The 21619-nt window shown below is 39.0% G+C and overlaps 1 protein-coding gene across 3 annotated transcripts in view; it reads right to left on the bottom strand.

The window, feature by feature from the left end:
- Positions 1–517: 517 nt before the first annotated feature.
- The window catches only part of LOC140149228 (kelch-like protein 24a), a 46780-nt gene continuing 25678 nt past the window's right edge, over positions 518–21619 (bottom strand). For 2 of the 3 annotated variants that reach the window (XR_011858566.1, XR_011858568.1), the window contains exons 4-6: positions 17984–18186; positions 16198–16316; positions 12590–15830 (exon numbers count right to left, since the gene is read on the bottom strand). The gene's annotated coding sequence lies outside the window, so the exon portion shown is untranslated. The other variant, XR_011858567.1, reaches the window with a different exon arrangement.

Raw genomic sequence — 21619 nt, 5'->3', positions numbered from 1 at the left:
TATTCATTAGTGCTTTACCATACATGACAATTTATGAGCTGAGGGGGTGCCATGTATCACATCTTAATGATTTGATGTAGTCATTCTGTAGTCATACTTATACATGTATGTCATGTTTTGTTCACATTTAGTGGTGGCGAAGAGTTTTGCATAAACTTAGCCACGATTTCTCCGTGTTACAAAATTAAAATTCTGTGTTACAAATTGGACGATTTCCATGATTTTCTGCTTTCCAATGTAAAGGACTGAAAAGTGAAAACAAGCATGTTTTATAAGTGTATTTTGTATTACCTTTTACTGTAGTAGACCTAGAATTAATGCTGAAATGGATTGTTTAATGGTTGATTACTGCTAAATAATCACTTTTCTTTGTTTTATTTTGCAAATCAACACAAAAGTTAGACATTTTACACAGTTTTTTACTATATTGTGGCATTTTCAAATTTGCGTGGGCAAACCCTGAATTCCGTGAATTTTTCTGTTTTTCCGTATCACAGAAAAATTGTGGCTTTAATTTTGCATTGTTTGCCGTCAATGTATATAACACACTTACCAATGAATTTGTTGTAACCAATACCAATTTTATGATTTTAATGTGCAATGTGGGAAATGAGTGAATAGCAAAGTAGAAAAGTACACGTTTTGATGTAGATTTACATGTATACAGTACTTCATTAATAAAATACATTATCATGTTATGTTTACATATTGTTAATGACGTAGTAAATAAAACATTTGTGTCAATGTTTTAAACAGATATCTGTATCAGTTTGAGTTGAGTGTCATGTCTTAACATTGTACAGTTATTTGCAGGCAAAGTAACGTAATAATAATCAAATTAACAACATGTACGCTAGCAATAGGTGAAATTTTTTTTTTATTATACCTTGCTGCACTAGCAGGTTCACTCAGTACCTCAGCATTGAACCATATGCTGCTCACTCGCACCTGTAAGATTAGTATCTTTGAAAAGAGCGGTATTGTATTCAATCTATGATTGCAGAAATACACAGGTGATGAGTGCAACCTGCTTGTAGCGTGATATATTCAAAATAAATTTTTCACCTATTGCTATGGTAGTTAATCGGATTATTACATCACTTCGGAGGCGAATTGTCCATTTTATTATAAAACTGTTGCTCTGTATGGAGACACACTTGGGTCCTGATGGGTCCAGGCTCAAACAAAAGATAGTTAGCATATATGCTTACTAACTCAACAGTTAGCATATATGCTTACTATCAAGTGCTTTTAAAACATGCAAACATGAAGAGCTCCATCCACAAAAGTGTAAAAGGTTTTAAGCAAATCATTGATACACATAGTTATGCGAAGAATTAAACCTGCAAATGTGTGTCTCAGCCCCATTAGCTCAGTTGGTAAAGCGCCAGACTTTTCAATTTCATGTTTTCAAAAGCGCTCGATAGTAATACTGTGGTAAATAATTTGTTACCATTCTGTAATAATTACCCACTAATTATAGCATATTACAGCATATCTAAATATAGCTCATTACAGCAAAACAAGCCTCCTTAATCTGTATAGATTGTTACTGTAATCATGGTAATTGCGGCACCACTTAATTTCCAGAAATCTAACTAAATATGAATTTCTTGTTCACTTTACTGATTCGCATTTTCCATTGAATTTCTAGAATATTCCAAGTACAAACAAATAGAGATAAATATTAGAACAAGTGAAAACTAATGTCTGATGACAAAAACCAGAATATTTTGGGTTCTGAAAGGTGAAGCAGGCAACATACTTACAGAAGAGGAGGAGATCAAACAAGATGGAAACAGCACTTGAAGTAGAATATGATCAGTAGGAATCAAATGCAGACCCAGACATCTTGATGCGTTGAGCAAAAATAAAAAGACTCGGGAATGGTAAATCACCCGAAATTGATCACATCCAGGCAGAATTGTTGAAAGGAAGTGATGCTGAAGGAGTCACCATCATCCGCAGACTCTGGAAAAGAGCAATGTTTCTTCTGTTAACCAAAGAAAGGGGGCACAAAGAAATGTGCTAATAATCGTACCATATCTCATGTCAGCAAGATGCTGCTCCATATCATTGCTGAAAGAAATAGGGGTCATCTGGAAAATGAGTTACCACAGAACAGGCAAGAGAGGAGGGGGAACTAGAAATTAGATTGGAAACTTGAGAAACCTAATGGAGAAAAACATGGAATCCCAACAACCTTTATTTTTGTGCTTCATTGATTACTCCAAGGCGTTTGATTGTGTCCAGCATGGAAAGTTATGGACCGTCATGAAAGATATGGGCTTCTCTGCACATGTGGTGGATTTGATTAGATCTCTGTACAAAGTTCAGGATGCCACAGTAAGAACAGAATGTGGAGAGAGCGAACGTTTTATAATTGGCCAAGGAGTATGTCAGGGATACATTTTGTCACCATACCTGTTCAACATATACGCCGAGCATATCATGCGGAATGCACTTGATGGCTACTCGGGTATGATTTTAATTGGAGAACGACAAATAAGCAACTTCTGGTATGCTGACGATACCACCCTCATTGCAAGAACAGCATCTGATCTTCAAGATCCCATTAACCGAGTTAAGAAGGGCAGCGATGCATATGGATTGTTTTTCAATTTCAATAGACAAAGGTCATTATTTGTGGTGGAAATGCAGATCAGCAAGTGAATGCAGACGGAGAGGACATAGAGCTCGTTATTACTTTCAACTTCCTTGGATCCCTCATTGTAGATTAAGGATGTAGCTCTCAGGAATTCAAAAGACGCTTGGCCATGGCAAGAACATCTGCTATTGCTGGGGTTACTCGCGGACATAGATATATATATATATGGAAAGATAGAGGAATCCCTAGAACAACAAAGGTGAACATCATGGATGCCCTGGTTTTCCCGATTGCCACATATGGGTCCGAAACATGGGCTATTGGAAGAGCAGATATATTTTAATAGAATCCAAGCTTTGGAACAGTAGTGATGGCGGAAAATGTTGAGAATTTCTTGAAAAGAACACAAAACAAATGAATTTGTCAGAAGCCAGATAGGAGATCACACCTCATTATGCCAGAAGATTGACCGCAACAAACTTCAATATTTTTGCCATATTTAGAAGAAATTGAGATTGCATGGAGAAGATCATTGTTCAAGGTCATAATGTTGAGGGGCATTGTAGAAGAGGTAAACAGAGGACACGATGGACACTTGTGTCGACGTTTAAATATCTACAGTTAAGAATACAATGAACATATTGCACTAAAACCGTTACCGTCTTAAATCAAAATAAGTTTCTCAAAGACCCTGCAAATTATTTTCATTAAAAAGATCGCTGTAATTGTTTGGTATTGGATATCCAAACATTCTAAAATCGTCATTATATACTTGTGTCAACTTTGTTATCATTCTTTTTGGAATATTGCTAAAATATTGCCTCAGTAAATTATCATCACCGCTACCAGTATGATTATATGCACCTCGATACGAGACTAAGCCGTCAACTCCCAGCAGTTTAAATAGATAGGAGGTATCGTCTGATATTGTTTCAAGTTTTCCAATAAAATCGTACTGAATTTGACACACGGGGTATTTAGAATTGATTGGCCGCCAATGAGGATCGCTAGTCTGACCTCCTGTAGTAACCCACGTTATAAATTCTAAAAACGTTACATTTGCTGCTTGAATATTCGCAGCAGTAGCCCCCTTACGAACTTTTCGCAACATCTCTCTGTTTTTATTCCGATAAAATTCAATCTTTGTTCCGTTGACTTTGTCACGATATGCGGACACTAATCTTGCAAATGGATGACGAACAAATATGACTTTGAAATAATTGGTGAGCTTTTCGTTGAAATCCTGCATTTTGCTCATTGGCTTATGAGGATCCGGTTGTCTTTTCGAAATTCCACGGAACCGTTGTCGTGGAGAATCCGGAAAACCTTCTTCCAATGGCTCGCTCCTATTTTCCATACGGTGGTAACAAGAAATTTATAATCATCGTTTGAGTAAGCTAAATCAAAACGTCCTCTTGATGATAGTAGAGAGTTTCTCATTAGACGTGATCGTTCCTTACATACAGTGTCTTTACACTTTAGACGGTTATTTCGAATTGCTTCCATTTTGTCCATCCATGCCTTGTTATTGCCAACGGGAGTGCTTGCTATTGTTGATGTCGGTAACTGAAATTATAAAGAGTGACATGAAAAACAGTAATAGCGGAAAAAATTAATGACCAATAAGTAGGCCTAGTACACATACATTAAGCCTTCAAATGTATACTTCTGGTTTTTCTATCCAATTGACGCACTGACATTATTTGAGGCATAAAGATTACATGAGTAATTGTTATGTTACCGTGTTATATCATATGTGGCCGTGTGTTTTGAACTCGCCACCCTTAGCGTTACATCACAAATATTACACCAATCAAGTTTCAAATTAGAATATCTCCACAACTATCAACCCTAAACCAGCAAAAGTATACATTTTTGGAAAGCTGAAGGCAAAAGCAATTTAAATATACACATTTCAACTAATTGTACTGGGTGACCTTGAAGTTATACAGGGTGGAATAAAACAATTCCAAATAAAAAATGGGTCACTTAATGCATTGCTAATTACTAACTTGCAGATATAAACTTAAAGTAAACAACATTGATTTGGTTAGAGGTTAGGGGGAGCCTACTGACTTTGGAAGAAAAAAAATCACAGCTGTTTGGTAATCTCGGAATACAGGGTGTCCCAAAATATGTTCAAATTTTTTTTTACAATTCAACATATTTTGAACTGAAACATTTTACCCGTAACCAACACAGAAAAAGTAAGTCCATATTTAGATTCCTCGTCAAATTTCCTCTCAGAAAATGTTTGCTTTGACTATGATAGGGTAAGTAATGAAAAATTTACAGCAACATACAACGGCATTTATATAGCGCAATTTCAAAGAAATGATCATTGCACTTTACAGAAAAACTTACCCTACTACTAAAGACTACAAGTGAACAAAAATATGCAAAAGAAACAACATAAAATTAGCAATGGTTAAAAAGATGGGTTTTCAGGCTACGTTTGAAAGTAGTAACTGTGGGAGATGACCTAATGGAAGAAGGAAGATTGTTCCAGATTCTGGGTCCAAAGACACTGAACGATCCATCGCCTATCAGTCTGTTTGTCTTAGGAATTATAAGGCGCGTAAGATCTTGATTTGAACGAAGACCTTCCCTAGTTGGAACACGGATGGTCAGACAATCAGAGAGGTAGGACATCGTTCAATGTCTTGTAAATGTAAAGTAACACTTTGAAGCAAATTCTCTTGTCTATTGGATATGGAAGCCAGTGTAACGAATTTAAAAGAGGGGAAGATGAGTGACGTGACGGCGTGGAACTTGGAAGATTATGCGGGCAGCACAGTTTTGTAGTCTTTGTAAGCGAGCAACGTCTTTGCTTCTACATCCAGACAGAAGGGCGTTGGCATAATCAATCTTGGATAACACTAGTGCCCGCATGGCATTACTGGATGCATCTTCGGTGACAAACCTACGAATTCTGGACAATTTCCACAAGAGAAAGTTAACTGTTTTACAAATAGATGTTATATGGTTAGACATGTTCATCGTAGCATCAAAAACAACTCCCAGATTCCTGATGGTAGCAGATGGAATTACTTCAGCATCACCAATCTTTATATTGATGTTGGAAAGACTGGGCATATTGTGTGGAGGGCAGCAATGAAAAACTCAGTTTTGGAGTCATTTAACTTGAGCATATTACAAAGCATCCAATCACGAACTTCCTCGACACACATGGATAGCTTGAAGATGGCACATGCTGAATCACCAGGAATCTTGGGATTGAAAAACATATAGATTTGAACATCATCGGCATATATGTGAAGATGTAAACCATGACGACGGATTATGTTAGCAATATACTGAGAATATTTTGTAAACACTCTTGGCCCAATAATAGAGCCTTGCGGTACGCCAAACTCAAGAACATGCCTATCAGACATCACCCCTCCAACAGATACTCTAAACTGACGACCACTTATGTAAGACTTGAACCAGGACTGTGCCTTTGATACCAAAGCCATGCTCTAAACGAGAGAATAAAATGTCATGCATGGTCAATGGTATCAAAGGCAGCAGAAAGATCAAGCATAATTAAGAAGACTGCCTTGTTATCATCAATGGCCCTAGCAATATCATTGGTCACCTTGAGCAGTGCTGTCTCAGTGGAATGCTTTTCTTTATAGGCAGACTGACATAATTCATCAAGCTCATTAGCACGCATATGGTCATTGATCTGGATAATTGCAGCCTTCTCAATTAGCTTCCCTATAAAGGCGATGTTTGAGACGGGTCTGTAGTTCTGTAAGTTGTTCCAATCTAGATTGGGGTGTTGGGGATAGGTGTGACAATTGCTTGTTTAAGATCACCTGGGAAAATACCATTTGTTAAAGAAGAGTTAATAATGTCAGTTACACATGGAAGAACAATATCAATATTCTCCTTTAGCAGCCAGGTGGGAAGGCTGTCAAGACTACATGTTTTGTTGGCACATTTCATAATAATAGCACGAACATCATCTTCAGTCAATTCTCTGAAATGATCAAGATGATTTTGAATAACAACATCACTATGTAGTGAGGACACCGAGTCATTACCTAGAGGAATATCAATTACATTACTACTACTGTCCTTAACACTACTATCCTTAACACTACTATCCTTAACACTACACTTTATACTAATTCTAATTTTTTCAACTTTTTCATTAAAAGACATCCACATTGCTTACTACAGTGTTTAATATGAAAACGGGTAGTTTTGTACGTAGAAGTTTGTATTTTATAGACTAAACCAATCATAAAGAGTTCAAAATGATTAAAAACAATTAGCAGAATTAATAATCTTTCAAAAGAGCTCTTAACCGTGTCTGCAGCCCATATGGATGCAAAGATATGATCAGTTGATTCAACGCGCACACACAAAATCTTTATTTCCCATAGACTTTGTTCATACCGCCACCGCCTCAACAACCACCTCCGCCATTCTGAACTCAAACAACTGTAACTCCACTATCTAAGCTGATAAACCACACCACTCCACGCCATACATAAATTCTGCCAGTCACATTTCCCCAATATGAAATTTTTTTAAAGTAAAATTTTAATTTCAATATAACTTCATTAAAGTTTGGCGGAGGCGGGGTTCGAACTCACGGCGGCGGACTGCTTTGGATACACTATGAACCCAGCGCCTTAGACCACTCGGCCACTTGTCTTCTTGTAATTCATTTGAAACTTATTTGAACATATAATCGCAACTTCAACATAGGCCTACCACGTGACAAGCAAAGGCAGAAAACGTACCATATTTTGGAATTTTATTTGCCTAAAAACATTTATGTGTATTATTAGCGCTCAATTATTGTTATCTGTGTGTTTTATACAAAAAAAAATCCAATAATAAACATAACTGGGCGTCTGTATGGACAATACATTATATCGATTTTGACACGTGCTTGTGTCTCAGTACATTTCCATGGTCAGTAAAATACTATAGAGGAAAACCTACCATTTTCTTGTATACACGTTCGATGTTTTTATCAATTACATAAAAAGTCCATTTTAGACCCCAAATGTTTTTTCAGGAAATAAAAGATTAGATTACCATAAAAACGAAACAGTAATCTTTTGCCGGGTCTAATGTAATATTCACATAGGATAATTTTCAACGTTTTTTCTATCCTTATTCTTGCTCAATTAAAAAATATTTTGGCGTATATAAAATTGAAATAAAATTCTCTGCTTCTTAAACGACATCAAATGTGCCACAATTGGGTATCATGAATCGTTATATATGATGTGCAGTTAATATTCATATTTTCTTTTATACAGAGGATGCTTCAGTTTTGACAGGAAAAATATTTTCTTGAAAACCCTCTCACTCGGTTATTTTAAAAAGGTAACCACGCTTCCCTAGAATGTGCAATAAATTAGCATTAAAATTTTTCTTATTCTAACAGCAAGCGTTTCTAGAATGTTTTATGGCGAAATGTGGTGTACTGATAAACAATTCTCCTTTGGAGGTTTGTTAGGGCACTCATTTAGCTACAAACTGACACCAAACACACTACAATACCTTTTGTTTAAGCAGAGATATAACAATTTGAACGAGTCTCGATTTGGAAAACCGTAACAAAACCACCATTTTTGGGTGGCGAGTTCAAAACGCGTGGCCATGTGCATGCCTTTAATAATATTGCTTAAGGGCTAAAATGCATATGTTATGAGTACATATGATTGGCGTCATTAATGGACTGAAGCTTTTATTCATCTATTGTGCCCGTGTTGGGTGCTGACATTATTGGAAAATGCGAAAATGTTGCCAACCAATTCATGAGGTCGTGCAATCGACACTTATAGTTTTACAATTAGGCAACTTTATTCTTTTAATTCACACATTGCTCAAGTAATTCTTGGGCTGTGTATGGTACCACTTTCTCAAGTGGTGCGCTTACGCATGACTTTGTTGTGGTCACTTATTGATACTCGCCTGATGTGTAAAGTGTTAATACGCTGTCGGGTCAGTTACCAATTTAATGGCGATGGGGAAGCCTTTTGTTTGACCACTTTTATAAGTAGTCTGTCGGCAAATCAAATAGGCATCAAAGCAACAATAGCTTACGTTTATATACCGGTATTTACTCCTCATGTTTATCGTTACAACATGTCAACAATTTTGCAAACTATTTAAATTTAACCATAAAAGCTGGAAAGCAGTTCATACACATCGTCAATACGTAGGCATGTATTAGGGACCGTTCACAAACACTTGTAAGAGGGGTCTGATGCAAAAAGGGGGGGCGTGAAAAATGTAGACCCTCCTAAGGGGGGCCCTGAAAAAAAACGACTACAAATTTTCCTGGGAAAATTGAGTTTACATGCTTTTCTATGGGTTTGACCCATAATTTTCATGGGGGGGCTGAAATTTTTGAGATCTGTAAAGAGAGGGGCCCGAAAATTTTTCGCGGTAATTTTTTTCCATCAGGCCCCCCCTTACAAGTGTTTGTGAACGGTCCCTTATACAGATAAATATTTATAGATAAAGAGTAATATTTGTACCCGAGATTGTTGCAGCGATGTAACGTTGGTACTTGATTGTCTATTTTGCAGGCTCATGTCTTGTCCATTTACAATCGTAGCTCTATCCTTAGGATGGGTATCTACATACAGACATAATAGAAAACGGAGATGAACTCACAGTCACATAAAAATACCTCAGTTTTAGTCGGTTATAATATTGGTTATGCTTTAATGTTGTATAACTTTGCATCGCATCGGTTGGATATTCAGGAGTGGGACGCACCAAATTTATAATAGGACATCTTTCAAGAGATGTTGCGCTACATTTGGAGCGTAAGTTACAAATAACTTGGCTGCCGCCGGCGCCACAGCCATATTGATATACATTGGTTGAAGCTATGCTCTAGTTTATGCTATAGTTGTTAGGGCAGGATGGGTTCGAGTCTGGTAATAACGCAAAAAGTTTATACGGAAATTCTGACGATTGGTTGGTTTGCTTGCTCGTTTTAAAATGATTTTCCGTAGGAACTTGATTATACAAGCATAGACCCTAGGGTCTATGATACAAGCAGGAGAGGGTTATAGCACTACCCTTAATTGACGCCTGTATGTGGGTTTCTGACAAAATAACCTCACATTTGGTCATTTTAGTATCAAAAGTGCAATGTTTTTCCCATTTTGCACCATATCTCCACAGTTTAGCTTCAAAATGACACAATTTTCGCGCGCTTCGCGTGCATTTGTACCGTAAACGTATTATGTCGCCCGGTGCTCAATTCACTATACTTCAAGAAATATTTTCCAACCCCATCCCCCTAATGTCAAAAAGAAAATCTACGCCACTGAGGAAAACGGTCGTGGGCAGTATACACATAGGTCAAAAACTGGTGAGTTTTGAAGGGGGTACCCCCTTAACACTTTATTGGTATGCTTTGGTTGGGTGGCCGGGAGAGGCTTTGCCTAGGGCGGCAAAACGGCCCTGATAACATACATAATGGAGCCCTCGCTATCCTATTTTTAGGATTGCGCGGGTGGGATTGGCGTTGCTTACATGCTTAAAGCACAGACCCTTGAAGGCATATATTGGAATGTCATCTTTCCCTGGGTAAGATCTGGCACCAGGCCAGCCCATGGCCAGAGGGAAGGATAGTCTTGCAAATATGTACTATAACTTTCCCCCAGGCCATCCAATATGCCATAAATTAATAGGACTACAACTGGTATCCACTGGTCAGTTTATACTTCTATTTCCACATCAGTTGTTTTTATATGCTCCTTTAACATGCTTAATGCGAGTGATGTCCTCGAACTGTAATGGCTTTCCAAAACTTCTTGTCCTCCATGCTGTCCTGAAGTCAGCTGCGTCCTGCCCAATGTCATCTTTCAGAATGTTTATGTATGGGTCAGTGCATGTCTTCCAGATTCCCACCTCCCGATCCCGTGCTTGGATATCCAACATTTTGTGTCCAATGAACCATTTTTGATGAGGGCTCCTCACTTCTGGAACAATCATGGCCAGCAAGCCGGATTCATCTTTCACTGATCTTCTGACTTATTTTTGGAATATCTACATATAAGTCTGCGTTTGTCATATGTTCATTCCAATGTACATTCAGAACAGTTCTTAACATGCAGGTATAACAGCCATCCACCTCTTTCGCAAGTTTAGGGGTTCATACTTCACATCCATAAAGCAGGATTTGTATAGCAAAAGTGCGAAGCGGGGAAGTTTGAAACTCTTCCAGATTTTCTTAAATTTGCTGCACGCCCTCCATGCTGCTGCTTTACATAATTTCACATCCCATATATCCAAGCTCCTACGTATTTGAAATCATCGGCCTCCTACTACACCCTCATTTGTTGTGCATGTGATGCTTTCTCTCATGTTTAGGACATACTTTGTTTTACTTCCGTTCATCTTCAGGCCCACTTTTGCAGTTGAGGTCTCAACTCTGTGAAGCCGTTTTTGTGCTTGTTTTTATTGTGTTGTATTCCCTCAGACAACAGTGCTACATCGTAGGCAAAATCAAAGTCGGTCACCACCACTGGTGGAATCCTAGCTCCTCTTCACTTCCATCTCAGTGAAAGTCGAGGACAATCATAGGTATGGGGCAAGGGTACCTCCATTAAGGGATCTAAAATGAGCGTTTATTGCGTTTCGACAGTATTTTTGTGGGACATGAGAGCACCTCAGACCTATCGAATTGCATTCTCAATACGAAGCATGTCTTTCTGATATCAAATAATTTTCATTTTTTGAAAATCACAATGTAATACAAATTTTATGACAAATTATAAAAATTTGATATTTTTCAAATTTTGATATATAACAGTCCTCGAAGTAAATTATATAAATCTAATGATATATTCTTAAAGTGTATGTAGCAGGAAGGAAAAAGCCGACAGTCAATTGAAAATTTTGACCTTTCATATTGAAGATATGGATTTTTTCCCAAAAAGACCTAATTTTTTTTGGTGTTTTGGGTAATAAAATCCATATCTTCAATACGAATGGTCAAAATTTTCAATTGATCGTCGGCTTTTCATCCCACCTACATACACTTTAAGTATAAATCATCAGATTTATAAAGTTTACTTCAAGTACTGTTAAATATCAAAAATATCAATATTTAATGATTTGCCATAAAATGTGTATTAAATTGCGAATGACATTCTTCGTATTCAGAATGCAATTCGATATGTCTGATGTGCTCTGATGTCCCAAAATAAATACTGTCCAAACGTTCATACCCCAGCCCTTAAGCTTAATAAGGCCCATATGTTTTGGCTATGGTGGAATCCTAGCTCCTCTTCACTTCCATCATCAGTGAAAGTCGAGGACAATCATAAAGAGGTATGGGGCAAGGGTACCTCCATTAAGTATCCCTGTTAAGATTTCAAATAATTCTGTCTCCAAATCTTGTGATTTACTTTGGCTTTGGTGTTTTGGTACAATTTGCCAATACCGTATCTACAACAATGAGTTTTGGAATACCGTCAGCATCTTGCCCCTTTGGGTGGTATCGAAAGCTTTCTTGTTAGAAAGGGTTTGCGTTAGGGTTTGGGATTATTGTTATAGCGTTAGCGTTAACTAGAGCAAGTCAAGTAAAGGGTTATGCAAGTTTTGGGTTAGGATTTGAGTCGGGTTTAGGACTAGTTTGGGCGAAAACATTTAAACCCCTAAACTTTTATGAACATGTATGTAGCCTATAACAGCTTATAACCTCTGCGATACACGCATGTTCATGATACCAAAATGATTACTAATAATATCCCACATTTAGTCGAAATATCGTTATAAAAAATCATAAACTTACTTGAATCTATGAAAGATATCTTCCTTTGGCGACAAATAATCCAGCAAATTAGGAGAAATGAGCAGATTGAGCATGTTAAGAAACCTTTCTTTACCAAAGATAGAACACGGGAACCCATTGCATTCTTCGCAGTCACTGCCTCCCATATGATTCTGCAACTCATGCAACTTTCGCAAGACCTTGTGTATTAAAGGATATAATAAGTATGTGCTTGTGATCATATTAAGTATTGTGGTATATTACCAGTAAACACAAAAATGTTTTTAAATGTTTTATACCTTTTTGTACTCTTTATATAACCTGCAAAACGATCTGTGTTTAAGTTTCTGAAGCATTTTGAGGACGATGTAGTGTTACTATTTATTGCAAGACATAGCTATGTTGGAAACACATATTGTGGAATTTTTTTTTTTAACCGCTCGTTTTACTATACAAACCTAAAACCCAATGGAATCTGTTTTTCAAACAAGGGGTGTGTCATGCAATAGTTCACTAAGAGCTTGTCACGAATGTCCGCTTGAAACAACGGTTAATTCTAGTGATGTAGACCTACCCTTAAATCCGTTATACAGTCCATACAGTCATACAGTCGCTGTGTAGTACTAGTAGTAGTGCTATTGATAAGCCGCTGTACATGCTTAATGCTATATCTTATAGGCCTATTGTTACATGTCAGTTGAACTTGAACTACTTTGGGTCATTAAACAGCAACATTTTGTGAAACATAATTGCCATGATATGAGCCTTCATCCATAACTACTTTAGTTAAATACGTATACAGGGTGTCACAGAAACAATTACCGGGTGAATGGATTTGGACATAAGTCGAGAAATGGGCCCCGCCGGCCTAGGGGCTCTCCCTGGTTAAAGGTATACGGGGATGTGCCACGGTTTTGGGGTTCCTTTTCAGCAATTTTGGTGTATCGATGGGTGGGTTTTCAGTGGAGACTAATGCGCCCAATTGGGCGAATTTGGGCAAAAGTGCCCCTAAAAGAGCCCAATTAGGGCAAATCTGGGTGCTTTTTGTGAAAAAACATATGCTCTATTGGCTTTAATTATTAAGCCAATAGAGCATATGTTGGTGGCCTTATCTCAAAGTTTGAAAATGGTGTTATTGGTTTTCAGATCTGAATTCTTGAAATAAAATGTTTACCGCAGGACAATTTACAGCATTTTGGTATTCTATTTGCTATCAAACAAACAACAATGGTCCTGAAACTATGCATAACAACGCTATATGTATAGATTGAGGAAGTGCAACTTAAACCTAAAGCCAGATACTTGTTACAAGATATATTAAAGATCTATAGCGGTTAAAGTCCCCGGTTCGATCCCCGGTGGACGCAAAATCTATATTCAATCATCCGGTCTCTCGATTAGGCCTACTGCATTTGAATTGTAGGGCAGATACAGGTGATTACAAAGACAAAAAAGCCAATTCCGATCAGGGGAACGTATGGCTGCTCTTTTGCATTGGCTCCTCTGTATTATGAGTATTATGTGAGGGAGCGATCAGGAGAACGAATGGCTGCTCGTTTGCATTGGCTCCTCTGTATTATGTGAGGGAACGATCAGGGGAACATATGGCTGCTCGTTTGCATTGACTCCTCTGTATTATGTGCGAGAACGATCAGGGGAACGTATGGCTGCTCGTTTGCATTGGCTCCTCTGTATTATATGAGGGAACCATCAGGGGAACGTATATCTGCTCGTTTGCATTGGCTCCTCTGCAGTATGTAAGAGAACGACCAGGAGAACGTATGGCTGCTCGTTTGCATTGGCTCCTCTGCAGTATGTAAGAGAACGACCAGGAGAACGTATGGCTGCTCGTTTGCATTGGCTCATCTGCCGTATGTAAGAGAACGACCAGGAGAACGTATGGCTGCTCGTTTGCATTGGCTCTTCTGCCGTATGTGAGAGAACGACCAGGAGAACGTATGGCTGCTCGTTTGCATTGGCTCCTCTGTATTATGTGAGGGAACGATCAGGGGAACGTATTGCATTGGCTCCTCTGAAGTATGTGAGAGAACGACCAGGAGAACCCGCAGGAGAACGTATGGCTGCTCGTTTGCATTTATATGAGAGAACGATCAGGGGAACGTATGGCTGCTCGTTTGCATTGGCTCCTCTGCAGTATGTGAGGGAACCATCAGGGGAACGTACGTTCTCCTGATGGTTCCCTCACATACTGCAGAGGAGCAGAGGAGCCAATGCAAACTAGCCATACGTTCCCCTGATGGTTCCCTCACATACTGCAGAGGAGCCAATGCAAACGAGCAGCCATATGTTCCTTTGATCGTTCCCTCACATATACAGAGGAGCCAATGCAAACGAGCAGCCATACGTTCCCTTGATCGTTCCCTCACATACTGCAGAGGAGCCAATGCAAACGAGTAGCCAACAATCAAATCTAGACTCTATGAATTTACCAACACGAAAGACGGGCGATCTCCCACAGTAGGTTTAAATACACACAGTTAAGAATTACAATGAGCATATTGCTCTAAAACCGTTGCAATATAGTCTTAAACTAAAATAGGTTTCTCAAAGACCCTGCAAATTATTTTCATTAAAAAGATCGCTGTAATTTTTTGGTATTGGATATCCAAACACTCTAAAATCGTCATTATATACTTGTGTCAACTTTGTTATCATTGTTGTTGGAATATTGCTGAAATATTGCTTCAGTAAATCGCCATCACCGCTACCAGTATGATTATATGCACCTCGATACGAGACTAAGCCGTCAACTCCCAGCAGTTTAAATAGATAGGAGGTATCGTCTGATATTGTTTCAAGTTTTCCAATAAAATTGTATTGAATTTGACACACGGGGTATTTAGTATTGATTGGCCGCCAATGAGGATCGCTAGTCTGACCTCCTGTAGTAACCCACGTTATAAATTCTAAAAACGTTACATTTGCTGCTTGAATATTCGCAGCAGTAGCCCCCTTACGTACTTTTCGCAACATCTCTCTATTTTTATTCCGATAAAATTCAATCTTTGTTCCGTTGACTTTGTCACGATATGCGGACACTAATCTTGCAAATGGATGACGAACAAATATGACTTTGAAATAATTTGCGAGTTTTTCGTTGAAATCCTGCATTTTGCTCATTGGCTTATGAGGGTCCGGTTGTCTTTTTCGAAATTCCACAGAACCATTGTCGTGGAGAATCCGGAAAACCTTCTTCCAATGACTCGCTCCTATTTTCCATACGGTAGTAACAAGAAATTTATAATCATCGTTTGAGTAAGCTAAATCGAAACGTCCTCTTGATGATAGTAGAGAGTTTCTCATTAGACGTGATCGTTCCTTACATACAGTGTCTTTACACTTTAAACGTTCATTTCGAATTGCTTCCATTTTGTCCATCCATGTCTTGTTATTGCCAACGAGAGTGCTTGCTATTGTTGATGTCGGTAACTGAAATTATATAAAGTCATATAGAAAACAGTCATAGCAAAGAAAGAAATGATCATCGTCAAGCAAACATTGGGCATTTTCAAATATTCCGTTTTGGTTTCTATCCAATTGACGCACTGATGTTGCTTGAGGCATATCGACAATTACCATGATTACTAAAGATTACATCAGTCAATTAACCAGTAACGTTATTGTTACCGAGTTATATATACATGTGTCTTTAATTGCCTAAGGGTAAGACAGGGTTGGCGTTACAACATAACAACATATTGCATTTAAGATTTACCAAATCCTCACTCTCGAAGCTGGAAAGCAGTTCGTGCATATCGTATATACATGACCGTGGAGGATAATGAGTATACTGTACCTGAGATTGTTGCAGCGATGTAACATTGGTACTTAATTGTCTGTTTTGCAGGCTTGTGTCTGCATTGACAATCGGAGCTCTAATATGCAATATAATTGGATCCTCAGGATGGGTATTATCTATGGACAAAACAAAGATGAACTCACAGTCACATATTAAAATACCTCCGTTTTAGTCGGTTATAATTGGCTTATTAATGTTGTATAACTACGACTGTCAATCCATTCTGGAACACCGCCACGACTTCCGTCGATGCGATGCTATATATAGTTGTTAGGGTAAGGTCCCAACATACGTACGTATGTTTTTTTTATTTAACCATGTTAACGGAGAAATAAAGTTTAATCTATGTGGTAAATTAAATATGAGCAAGGTTTTTAAGTCAAGTCAACACATACATTATGTATGTGTTGACTTGACTTAAAAACCTTGCTCATAACCATGTTAACGCAAAAAGAAAACCGAAGAAAACACAGAAATTCTGTCGATTTGGTGCACAGGCCATTCCATGATTTACCATCTCGAACTTTACCTGAGATTTCAAAAAGTTTAATTCTACATGTACTCTCACATCCCTGAATTGAACAAAGTTCTCAAATGTCAAATACTTATTTTATGGACTTTCAGTATTTAGTTGGCGATAGGGTACATCGTCCACACCCGGTAAAGAATTATTTTGTATAGGAGCTTATAGGCAGTAATCGAACCAATAGAAATTCGACTTGCATCATACCACGTGTCTTTATAAACTGTCCGCCGGCTGCTGAGAGTATGTTATTACAATACTCGCGCTCGGTGAGCGATTGGTTAAAAACTAATCATTTGCTTAAAACCAATCGCTAATAGCTCAACGATTAATTCAGCTATGAGTTGTCTTTCAAAAAAATCAGGCTAAATCCTATTGTTGAACGTCGAGTGTCTCACTGTCTGTATAGAATAGAAACCTCATTGACAATAATCACATACAAGTTTATTGCATATTGAGATGAATTGATTTTATTCCTATCCTAGCTATCATAATGAAAAAATACTACATGTCATGCATGTGTTGGCATGGTCTGGTGGTGTATATTCTTTTGATATTCAATGTATGATTATATCTCAAATCCTTGAATATATGCCGTGATTTTTGGTATTTGTAAAAACATATTGCTTGATTTGCAGTTGTATATATGTGTTAAAAGAATATGGTAAGCTCCTATCTGCGCTTTCCAGTCTGTGCCTTGAAAACAAAAACTGACAAAAGAAAATCGAATTTTCTTAAGTTGGCAACGTTGAAGATTTGTAATTAGCTTGCGCAGATCGTTATAATGGTTGATTTCAACTGATGAATGGCAACGCCGATTTCGTAGTGGGAAAGAAACGAATCTTTTTATCGTACAGGTGGTGTAGACCCGAGTGTATGCATCTTAGCCTGAGTCGCTCGGCCTATCTCGAACAAAATCGCCATGCGTGGCTGTTGGAGAACTAGTGGATTCGCCCTACTATCACGACGATTTCTGACACGAAGATATAGAGCTATATATAGGGATGATGACGCTGTGTAAGGTATACGATTAGGGTTTACTTTAGAGCTAGGCATCAGAGGTGAGGTTAGGATTATGGTTTGGTGTTAGAGAAAACATTTGGGTCACGTTTAGGGTTAGCGTTTGGGCGAAAAAATTGAAGCCCTCTAATATTGGGATCATGAACATGCATGCATCTCAGAGGTATTATATGCACGATTCCGAATATATTACAAACGTAGCAGAACTATCTCTAGAAATAAAAGCATTCATAAACTTACCTGAATCTTTGAAAACCGTCTTCCATTGATAAAAAACAATGCCACATATCATGAGAAATAAGCAGAATAAGAAACCTCTCTTTGCTAACGTTAGAACACGGTACGCCATTGCGGTCTTCGCTTAGAAAAAGTCTCAGCAATCACTGCATGGAGCCTCCCATATGATTCTGCGACTCATGACCTAAAAATGCATCTCGTCGATGCTGAAGGTATGATGGAAAAATGCAAATTACTAGACCGAAACTACTTAAAAGTCGCGGGGTCAAACTATCTCTATTGCAATGAGGACATTTGATAATTAGGTGGCATCGCAACATGTCTCTGAACATCGCTCCCGATTTGGGTCAAAATTTTCCATGGATTTTGTCAGAATTTGCCTTCCACTCATGATCAGTTGTTTGGAGTTTTTCTCAAGGTCTTATCTGGTTGGAAATCGCCGGAAGATGTGTTGTTGATTTGGATATTTATTTGAAGAAACTTCACAGCTTGACTGAACTGGGTGAGTTCGATCCAAAATGGTGGATTCCCGCCGTATGTATGCATTGTTTACATTGGTTACATTGTTTACATCGCGATCATCATCAAGACTATGTAACACCAAACAGTTTGGCTGCTTGCCTGAAGTCACTAATTGCTTCTACCTATGGCTGATGTTCCTTCTCATCCTGCTAAGTGGGGATATTGAAGAAAATCCTGGCCCTACCAAATTCCCTTGTGGCTTGTGTAATAAACCAGTGGCAAATACCCACAGAGGAGTTGAATGTGATGGCTGTTTTCAATGGTTCCATATTAAATGTGGTGGAGTGTCTGGTAAATTGTACAAAGAATTCATGAACAGTCAACAGGGGTTCAGTTGGATTTGCCCACATTGTGCCATGCCAAGCTTTAGTAGTAGCCTATTTGGTGACTTGATGACAGACACAGAAAACTCATTCAGCTTATTAGAATCTGACTCTGATTCTGATGATCCACCCAACAAAGATATTGATCCTGACCCCGGCCCGCTCACTTCTAGTCCTGCACCTGCATCGAATCAGGGCAAACCAAACACAGCTCGTAAACGTCCCCAACGCAAGTTTAAGCTCATGACTGTCAATTGTGCTGGTCTGAAGGGTACAGGGAAAAGAAACCAACTTGCTTCCTTGATCAACCTTGAACAACCTGATATTGTTATGGGAACTGAGTCCCATATTGACAGCTCCTTCAGTAACGCTGAAGTATTTCCTGCCAACTACAAAGTCCAACGCAAGGATAGAGATAGAAATGGTGGCGGAGTTTTTGTTGCGTACAAGGACGATATTGTTGCTAGTGAGGTGACCGGAGTTGGGAAGAAGTGTGAGCTAACCATGATCAAAGTCAAATCTGGGAAATCACCACCAGTTTACTTTGGAAGTTTCTACAGAGTTCCAAATAGAGACAACTCCAGCCTGTTAAGTCTTCATAGTGATCTTGAGAAGCTGTTCAAAGGTCGTACCATCCCCAGAGTTATTCTCATGGGTGACTTTAACCTGCCATCAATTGATTGGGAAACCAACACAATCTGTCCAAATCCACAGTATGGCTACCTAGTTAATGAGACAATGCTTGATGTGACAAATGACTACTTCTTGGATCAACTTGTGACGGAGTCTACACGACTGGATAATACTCTAGATCTGCTGCTTACCAACACACCAGATAGCGTGGCCAGAGTTAGAGCCATTCCAGGTATTAGTGACCATGAAGCTGTCACAGCCGACTGTAACATCGACATCACAAGGAACAAGAAAAAACCCAGAACCATCTACTTGCACAATAAAGCTGACAATGAGACTATGGAGAAAGATCTTACCTCATTCAGCACTGACTTCTGCGAGACTTGGAAATCAAGATCTGCATCAGCCAATTGGTCTTACTTCAAGCAAGAAGTGAAGAACATAATGGATAAGAATGTTCCTACTAAGCATCTCAAAGCTAGTGGAGATCTTCCCTGGATGACATCTGAGATCAAACGACTGATGAAGTGGAGGAAGCGGCGGTACACCACCTATAAGAAATACAAGACTAAGAAGAACTGGGATAAGTACACAAGGCTTCAAACCCTCATCAAGCAAAAGTTGAATGAAGCACATACTGATTACATCAATGGCATATTTGAAGAGCCTGACAGTGGCTCCAAGAATCTTTGGAAGTATGTTAAGTCTTTGAAAAGAGATAGTATGGGAATAGCGTCCTTTGTCTCCATGAATCAGGTCGTCACCTCTGCTAAAGAGAAAGCCGAAGCCCTGTCCAGACAGTACAGCTCAGTCTTCACCACGGAAGATACTTCTTCTATACCATCAAAAGGTCCAAGTCCATTTCCGACAATGCCTGACATCACTATTACTGTAGCTGGAGTTGAGAAGCTGCTTGCTTCTCAAAGCCCTCGGAAAGCATCAGGACCAGACCAGGTTCCAACGAGAATCTTGAAGGAACATGCTTCCATCCTTGCACCTGTATTACAAATCATATTCCAGCAATCTCTTGACACCGGGGATATTCCTGAAGATTGGAGGCAAGCCAATGTGGCAGCAGTCTTCAAGAAGGGTGATAGGACCCAGCCAGCCAACTATAGACCCGTCTCCCTAACTTGTATTGCATGTAAGGTGCTAGAGCACATCATCTCCAGTAACATCAGAGCTCATCTAGATCAGCACAACATCTTGAATGAATTTCAGCATGGGTTTAGGAAACACCATAGTTGCGAGACTCAGCTGATAGCAACACTGGAGGATCTAAGTAGTGGCATTGACCAGAAACAACAGATTGACTGCCTGATACTGGATTTCTCCAAGGCCTTCGATGTTGTAGCTCACAGAAGACTCATGTACAAGTTAGGATGGTATGGTATACAAGGCACTACCAACACTTGGATTGAAAGCTGGCTAACATCTCGCACTCAGGCTGTTGTTGTTGACGGTGAGAGGTCGACGGATGCAACCGTGGATTCAGGAGTACCCCAGGGTACTGTGTTAGGACCACTCCTCTTCTTATTGTACATCAATGATATTGCTGACAACATCTCATCCTCCATCCGATTGTTTGCTGATGACTGTCTCCTCTATCGACAAATCAACACCAAGAAGGATGCTGCACTTCTTCAAAAGGATCTTGACACCTTGACACAGTGGTCCAATGAATGGCAGATGAAATTTAACCCTGCAAAGTGCTCCCTTCTTCGCATCACAAACAAGAGGAAACACATTGTCAAGTCGATCTACAATATGATGGGGACTGACCTACAACAAGTCGAACACCATCCGTACCTGGGTGTGGAACTCTCGTCAAAGCTAGACTGGGGTCCACACATAAACAACATCACAGGCAAAGCCAGGAAATCACTCAACTTCCTTCAACGCAACCTCCACAAATGTCCAGAGAATATCAAGCAGCAGGCATACACTTCTCTAGTAAGACCGATCTTGGAGTATTCGTGTTCAGCATGGGACCCCTATCACAAGAAGCACATTTCAGCCCTTGAATCAGTCCAGAGGAAAGCGGCCCGCTTTGTGAAAGGGAATTACCAACGGAAGGCCAGCGTGTCCGATATGCTTCAGGAGCTGAATTGGCCTTCACTTCAAGACAGAAGAACAGCAACACGTCTGACCATGCTGCACA

Source organism: Amphiura filiformis, chromosome 3 (genome assembly GCF_039555335.1).
Source record: "Amphiura filiformis chromosome 3, Afil_fr2py, whole genome shotgun sequence".
Taxonomy (NCBI): domain Eukaryota; kingdom Metazoa; phylum Echinodermata; class Ophiuroidea; order Amphilepidida; family Amphiuridae; genus Amphiura; species Amphiura filiformis.
Note: the sequence above shows the minus strand (reverse complement) of the source record. Positions and strands in the feature narration are given on the sequence as shown.